The following is an 8,313-nucleotide window of genomic DNA, read 5'->3' as shown; positions in this document are numbered from 1 at the left end:
GGGCCAAAAATTGAAGGAGATGTATTCTTGCTGTGAAGATTATGAGACTAAAGGCAATATGAGACATACAACACAGCACAATAAGTGCTATATCCATTAATTCCATGAACGTTTATCGAGCACCTACTAGGTGGCTGACCTGTGCTGGGCAGAGCAGGGCACCTGTTGGGGGGTCCAGGCCTGTTCAAGACACAGCTTTCTACCTGGTCAGTGGCCAGAATCCCGTACTTACCCTCTTACCACAATCGTTGCCCTATACTGAGGTTACTTACGATGTCCTTCTCTTCTGCTCTGGTCCAGGCATCATGCAGGTGGGAATATGTCTGCCTGTTCCTCCAGTGAAGGCCAGTACCTCCAATGCTTAGATGCTACCATCAAATATTTACCAAATGAATGGACAATAAACTCGACATAGCCCTGACTTGATGTCACTTTCTGAGAATCCAGGAAATCTGCAAATTAACTTTCGTTCTCTCTACACTTAGCCTTTTTTTTCTTCTTAGCTAATGTCATGATGCCATGGAGAAGCACTTCCACTTCAACTCCATTTGAAAATGTTCAGTGGCTCTCAGTAGCAATCTATTTCTATTACTTGTGACCAGTAAAAATGGCCAGAAAATACTACTTTAGCATTCTCTAGGTTTTAACTTGTTTAATCCTCACAACAGCCCTGTAAGAGGTAGGTAGAACTTTATACACATGAGTTAGCCCAAAGCCCAGAGAGATTAAGTAACTTGCCCAGGTTACACAGCGGGGAAGTGGCAGAGCTGGGATCTGAACACAGGCAGTTGAGCTCCAGGGTGCGCCTCCGTAACCACTGCACTATGCTGCCTCTCCACAGTGATAGCACTAAGGCGTGCACATTTCCCACTACATGGATTCAAGGCCCTCTTCCTTTTCCTCCAATGTTCCCTGCCTTGTGAAGCTGGCCCTTTCTGAAGTTCCTGGCTTCGAAATAAGGGGAATTTCCAAAAGAAAGCCAAGCCAAAACCAGGCTTAGTCAAGAATAAAAGTCTCCTTCTTTTGCTTTGTTTCCAACTCATTTAGTCCTTAATGTTGTTCCACATCAGATTTTTTCCTCTCCAGAGCAGGAAAAAGAGACTCTACCTGAAAATGGCATTTTTTGCCCTGATAACTTGAAATAAATGCTCCTCTGCATTTCTGTTATTCATTAAGAAATAGGGGTCACGGGGCTGGCCCAGTGGCATAGCGGTTAAGTTCCTGTGCTCCACTTCGGCGGCCCGGGGTTCGCAGGTTCGAATCCTGGGCGCGCACCGACGCGCTGCTTATCAAGCCATGCTGTGGTGGCGTCCCGTATAAAGTAGAGGAGGATGGGCACGGATGTTAGCCCAGGGCCAATCTTCCAGAAAGAAAGAAAGAAACAGAGAGAGAGAGAGAGAGAGAGAGAGAGAGAGAGAGGGAGGGAGGGAGGGAGAGAGAGAGAGAGAGAAAGAAAGAAAGATAGAAAGAAATAGGGGTCATGATTACAATTAATAAACTTGCATTTGGGTTAGGAGGGCCCTTCTGACCTCCTTCTTGCTGATGGCATAATTGAGCTGATGAGTTAGTTTAACCCACAATCCCCTCCACTTGTCTATCAGCCTTCCACCTGCTTTTTCTCACTTATGAATTCATCTCCTATTTGTCATCATCATACAGTGTCCAGGCTCAAGATGGAACTTGTCATAGATTCACTTACATTTCCACTCGCCTACGTGTGCGATGATTTCTCCTTATCTGAGAGCCCGGCAGGGATGCTTTGGCAGTTGTGCTCCCTCCTGTGGGACACAGGGGACATCTCCACTACTGACCTGACTCCTCCATTGTGCATCACTTCCCCAACCTGATCTAGGTTGCCTCATGCCAAGCTCTGAGCCTGCCTCTGGAAGCAGGGCTGGTGGTACCAGGGTCTGGGTGTCCGGGGCCGTTCTTAGTTGAACAGTCACTACCTTTGTGCCTTTCCTGTGTGGTCATTTCCACATCACCTTTATTTCAAGCAGCTTAGAAAAATGTTGATGGTGTCTGAGAACCCATGACTGAGGCTGATCCCAGGAAAAATCATGGTGGGCTCTTTTCCTCCCTCCCATTAGAAATATTTTTATTGTTTGGTGCTCAGATTCCGATGATCATTAAGGGCAGCAACAAGAGAAAACCCCCCTGTGGCAGCAGGAGTTGAGGAAGACAGTGTGTGTGATGTCAGGGAGTTGTGGCAGAAGACGGAGAGAGCTTTGTTTTTATACTGTGGAGGAGTTTGAAGCTGACAGTATGTAGACGAACCACAAGTTCCCATAGCTGCCTCTGAATACCCCGGGAGGTATTTGGGGTATTTGAGCACCTTGTCCCCATAACTGAGAAAGTCACTTTGCCTCTGTCTCCATAGGCAGAAAGGTCAGGTGACAACTGGAGCTAATGCTGCAATTCTACCAGGCAATACTCATAGATTCTGATTCCCAGCTGCTGTTTAGCCCGGTGGGGTGTGGATGATTACCGCAAGCTCATGCAGCGATGGGAACAATAACAACAGGTGTGTGAAAGGGGCCATCTCCGTGGTTCTCTTTCACAGAGAATTCCACCCACTCTAAATTACCCAAGACAGCTTTTCCCTTCATTGCAGCCCCAGCTCTGGCCACGGAGCTCTTTCCCGATAGTATCTGGTGCCGCCCCAGATAATCTCCATTTATCTCTGCCTCTGCTTTGGTCTCTAACCACGGTATGCTGGCCCTGACAGGGGCTCCATGCAAATCTGGTCCCGGATCTCTGACCTAGAGGCTTTCTGTTGCTAAAGAAGTATGCGTGCTGGCTCTTTGCTTCATCCTGTGCCTGTGACCTGTTGGGCAGGGCGCTAATTCACTAAGCCAGCATTTCAAAGAGAAGATTAAGAACAAGTTAAGGCTTTAGTTCAAATAGTTCAGTTAATCCAAGAGCAAAGCACACTGAGTTTCAAGGCCGCATGAACTAGCCAAGCCTTAAAATCAAAAGTGGTCATGGAAAGTGGCACACGCTCCTTCCACCAAGATGGAGAAATTTATATGTTGTGTGTCTGTGCGCACGCATAATGTGTGTAAGCCATTTGATTTGTGATGGTTTTAGTTTCCCCACCTGTAAAATGGGCACAATGGATCAGTGGTCCAGATCTCATGTTTTGCTATCTTAAACACTTGGCATGTGGGCCAGAGCTTATTTTCATGGCTTATATATGCTGGTTGTATTGAATAATTACTATTTCCAAATTTCTTTTTTTAAGTTTTTAATTGACAGTTATCTTCTTCTAAGGATTATAGCTCATAGTTTCTGTGAACATACTTTCTAAGCTGACTTGTTCAAAGCATCCAATATTTCCAGATATGGACTGATTATGAGAGGTTGAGACCAAATTCAGACCCACCATTTCTTTGTCACTGGCATTAACTCCAATATTAGGGGCCATTTCCTTTTGAGTCTGCTTATTTTATTTCAGCATGGGCACATGCAATAATTATGGTTATTGCAGTCTTAGCATTGTCCGTTATTACGGAGAGCCAGTCATGCAGTCGGTGCACAATGAATGCACACCTCTCAGGGCAGAATAACGTAACGAGGTACAGCTGTAGGGCACATCACACACAGGGGACAGGGTAGGCGATGCCCTAGGGGAAGGCTAGATGGCAGCTGATTGCATGACAGGCTCTGCACCTGCTCATCAGCGTCCATCCCTTTCCAAGTTCAGCGGGGATGTGCTGTTCTGGGAAGGGCTTTGGGGAGGAGAGAACCTGAGAGGGACAGCTCAGAGAGTGAGGCACAGAGCAATTTTCTGAGATTCTCCTACTTGCCTGTAAGAGTCTCCCAGGCAAACTCATCTAATTCTCCCTTCAACTAAGAGCTCCTGAAACTTCCATTCTTCAAAGCCTTCTTGATGATACTGGACCAGCAATGGTTACTTTTTTCCTGATACCCATCTCCTAACATTCCCATCTTCTCTAAGCACTGGTTTAAATGAGTAGGTTTCCCTTTGCCCGAGCACTTCATAAATAATTGTTTTACCAACACCGATGAACGTTTCTGTCTAGATCATTATGATTTAGTCACTAATAACGTCCTAAATGTTTTGAATGCTTGCCATGCACTAGGGTTATCTAATTTACTTCTCTTGAAAATCCCTGGATGCAAGTACTGTAATTGCTCCCTTGAGAAAACTGAGGCTTAGCAAGGCTAAAGTAACTTGCTCAGGGTCACACACTGGGGTGCACAGAGCTGAGGCTCAAAGCAGATTGTTTGGCTCCAGAGCATGTACATTTGACTGTGACCCAGCCTGCGAGCACCCCATCGTGAGCACCCACTATGTGCCAACTCAGAGTGAAGTACTGCAGGGGCACCAGGAAGATCAAGATGTCCCCCCACCGCCCTCAAAGGGGCCTAGAGAGGCAAAGGCAGAAGTATGCACTATAATGTGGAAGACACCGTGCTGAGTCCATGACCAGGTAGAACAGAAAGTGCTGCAGGGGCCCGGGGGAGGAGTCGTCGGTTCTGGGTAAGGACCTGTCTTATCTTTTTAACCTCACCTGGCTAACTTGAAGTTATTAAAATGATGACTCTGACTTTGAAAACTAGAAAAAAAAGTGCCTTTAGAGAAAAGAAAAAAAGATCGTATGGCTTTAAACAAAATTCCAGAGTCTGTTTTCTTATTTGCATCCCCTGGTAAGTGGTAGGCAGGAATATCTGGATGCTCGTCAGTTCATTTTGTTGTTTTTTCTTGTACTGTCTATTCTCTCCAAGGGGGAATTCAGCTTCCTCTAACAGCTAACCTCATTACTTCCCAAGGCATTAACCTTGATATAAAATATTTTAATTAATGCCAAGGAGGAAGAGTGGGCCCCAAGCTGATCCTGCCCTCCCATACCTGTTCACCTGCTCCAGCTGCTGTAATCAACAAGCCTGTCAGAGAAACAAACAAACCGAAAATCCACCCAACCCTCAGGTTCATCCCCAAACAGTTGTTGGATGGATGTGCAATGTTTTGACTTGGTTGCTCCGGCCAATGACAACAGTGACACTGTTTTGATCTTGTAGACAATGCCTAAAACCTCACTGATGTCTCCAGGTGTTGAAAGTAACAAAAACCCTTAGATGAGTGTCATGATCAGAATGCTACTTAGGAACAGTTCTGGGCAGACTGTTTTTCTAGACAAATTCATTGAGAATGAGGCAGCAGGAAGCCATGGGGTAAGGAAGGTGAGGAGGTCTGCCCTGGGCCAGTAGGGATGAGAGGTGCTTCCTGGGCAATCCCCCTCTGCTCCAGGCTGCAAATCAGGGTGGAGGGCGGGGAGGCCCCAGCAGCACTCCAGTAGCCCTTATCCCTTCTGGAAAACACAAACAGATGGAGGGCTCTGTACAAATTGCTATATGACACCCAACATCCTGTGGCTGAGTAAACGGACACTTGGCTGGCTAAGGCCTTGATTATGCTTGAAATTTTAACTTTTCAAGGCAAACAAATATTCCAAGAAGCAGAGATTCTACATCAAGGATGTCCAGGTTTGGACGTGACTTATTCTCTTTTATGAAACAGAAATCTGCACTTTTAAGACACAACAGTACCATCCCAGGAATGCAATTCTGAGCATAACACCAGTTATCTTGAATAACGAATGGAATCTTCTTTTTCCTTATCAGCCCAGAGGAACACATTAAAAAAAAAGAAAAAGATGTACAATGTAAGAAATTTGTTCAGATGTATTTTTTCCTCTAATTATTAATAAGTCAAAAAGTAAATTATAGTACTGGACTCATGAAATTACTTAGGTGGTTTTTCAAAGCATTAATATAAAAGGAGACAATCGGACTGAAATATTCTAGTTTCCCCTCCCTGCCCCCTTCCAGATAGGGAGAGAAGGACTGTGAGTCCTCCCCGCCCCCTAAAACTGGTAGAACTTCCTCAGGCTCCTGCTGAGCAGCACAGGGGCCTGTCTCATGTCTGTCTGGCTGTTGCAAAGAGTTGACTCAGCTACTCTCCTGCCTGAACTTCTTTTTTTTTTAAGACTTTTTTAAAATTAAGACTTTATTTTTTTAAGAGTGGTTTTAGTTTCACAGTAAAATTGAGCGGAAGGTACGCAGATTTCCCCTAAGCCTCCTGCCCGCAACACATGCATAGCCATAGCCTTCCCTGTTGTCAACATCCTCCACCAGAGCGGTACATTTGTTACAATAGATGAACCTGCAATGACATATCATTACCATCCAAAATCCATAGTTTACACTGAGGTTCACTCTTGGTGTTGTACATTCTAAGGGTTTGGGCAAATGTATAATGACCTGTATCCATCCTCGCAGTCTCATACATAGTATTGCACTGCCCTAAGAATCCTCTGGGCTCCACCTACTCACAGAGATCTGAAGTGTTTCACGAATTTGCATGTTATCGTTGTACAGGGGCAATGCTAATCTTCTCTGTATTGCTCTAATTTTAGTATATGAGCTGCGAAAGAGGGCACTGAACTTCTTTTCATGAGGCAAAATCAAAAAGGCTTTCCCTGCTGAAATTCAGCCCTCGGACGTAGTGAGTGGCAGGCTGCAGAGCTGGCCCAGGTCGGCTTTGGTCGCCCTGAGGCCCTGACTGGTCATCCTGACTGGTATCACCGCCACTTTGCCCTGGTGGGGAGACCACTCTCCAGCCTCTGCAGGAACCTGTGGAGGACTCAGGTCTCTGGCAGCAATGCCCAGATTTGCAATTGCATGGATTTACCATTCCTACCATGCTGAGGGCAGGGGCAATGCTTGCTAAGAAAATGTTCATCTCTGTAGCTCCCGTTCCAGGCATAGAATTGGCACCCCATAAATGTTTGCTGAGTTGAACTGAATAAACTAGAATGCAAGAGAAAATATCATTGTTCTTTATAGTGATATCTCTATTAATGAAGCAGATGTGTCCCCATCGCATGTTTAACTGCCAATAATATGTCTACCAGAAATAGGAATAAGAGAGGTAGGGGTTGAGAGTTCTCTCTGACCAGACCCTGCCAGGACACTCCTTCCTTCCCTCCCTCTCCTCTGGATGGGGTGGACTGTATTGCTCTGGCTCAAGTGAAGGGTTGATGTGTTCCTATTATTTGTCTGTTTTTTCTCTGCAGTGCTTAGAATATTGCCTGGTACGTTGTAGGGCTTCAATACATTTCTGTGGAATGAATGAGTAAATGATGGTTACTCACCCCAGGGATGGGAGGGCCTTGCATAGCTGCATCCTGGGCAGTGCCCTCTGCAATCCTGGACTTAGATGCGTGGGGGTCCAGACGTACAGCCTTCAACCCTCCGCCAGAGCTGGGGCTAACTCTGTCCTTGGTTTAACTGCTCCTCCTTAGTCAGTTGCTGCTGCTTTCAATCTCCATCCTTCTAGACCAACTTTATTATAATGAGTTGTGTCTACAAGAAGTTAGTTCTGTGCTGCTTCTAAATCTTCTATTTTGCTAACCAAGCAGGCATTATTCTTTACTACTTCCTTGGAGCTCATGCTTCTTGGGTTTTAGCCCATTCTTAAGGCTCTCTTCCTGACTTTCCTAAAAATGCTTTAATATATTTGATAATCACTTTTGCCAGGGATGAGCAGAAGGAAATCCTTGCATGCTACCTACACTTCTTTAATCAGTGGCCTGCAATAGTACTTCCAATCTCTCCTTTCCCCACTCCATCCCACCCATAGCCATATTTGCAGCCTATTTACCACCACAAAATTGTTGATTTCTGCATAGTGCGTGTTTGTCCTTAGATTCAAGATTGGTCCCTCTCTGTCCAGCCCTGTATGGTAGGGAAGTGCATTTCCCAATCTGCCTTGCCCTCTAGCTTCTAAGGTCAGTCATTGGGAGGAAATGGTAGAAGACTAGAGGGGGAGAGCAAGGGAGAAGCCAGGGTATTTGTCTCTATCGCAGCCCCCACTTTGTTCAGTAGCCCACGGTTGGCTGTACCTCTTCCATGGACCCAGCAAGGCAGTCCTACCCCTGGGATCTTGTAGCACCACCTATTGTCCCTCCATCCCTAGGGCTAGTAGCAGATATCTGCTCTTGTTCCTCTTGAGACCGCCTCCCTGTGTCCTCTTTGGTTTCTCAGCTCTTCCATTACTCTTATAACCTATTCCCCGTATCAAATCCACTCTGTTTGAGAAACCTAAAGTGGTTTCTGGTTTCTGACTAGACTCTAACAGATACAGCATGCAAATACTGCTGACTTCATGTGAGCTCCTCACTTCCCTTCCAACTGCCCCGTGGAATGAAGCACCCACCTCACAAGATATTGTCATAATCAGTTGTTTGTGGAAGACCTCTGAAATCCTGGAACGGCTGGTAAGTT

The 8,313-nt window shown here is 45.7% G+C and overlaps 1 non-coding gene across 1 annotated transcript; it reads right to left on the bottom strand.

Annotated features, from left to right (window-relative positions):
* Positions 1–6,360: 6,360 nt before the first annotated feature.
* On the bottom strand, positions 6,361–6,467 carry LOC147918046 (U6 spliceosomal RNA). The gene has a single exon (XR_015549329.1). It is a non-coding gene; the product is annotated as a U6 spliceosomal RNA (small nuclear RNA).
* Positions 6,468–8,313: the final 1,846 nt, after the last annotated feature.

The sequence above is a fragment of the Ceratotherium simum genome, chromosome 2 (genome assembly GCF_057802395.1).
Source record: "Ceratotherium simum simum isolate JZ-2026a chromosome 2, ASM5780239v1, whole genome shotgun sequence".
NCBI lineage: Eukaryota > Metazoa > Chordata > Mammalia > Perissodactyla > Rhinocerotidae > Ceratotherium > Ceratotherium simum.
Note: the sequence above shows the minus strand (reverse complement) of the source record. Positions and strands in the feature narration are given on the sequence as shown.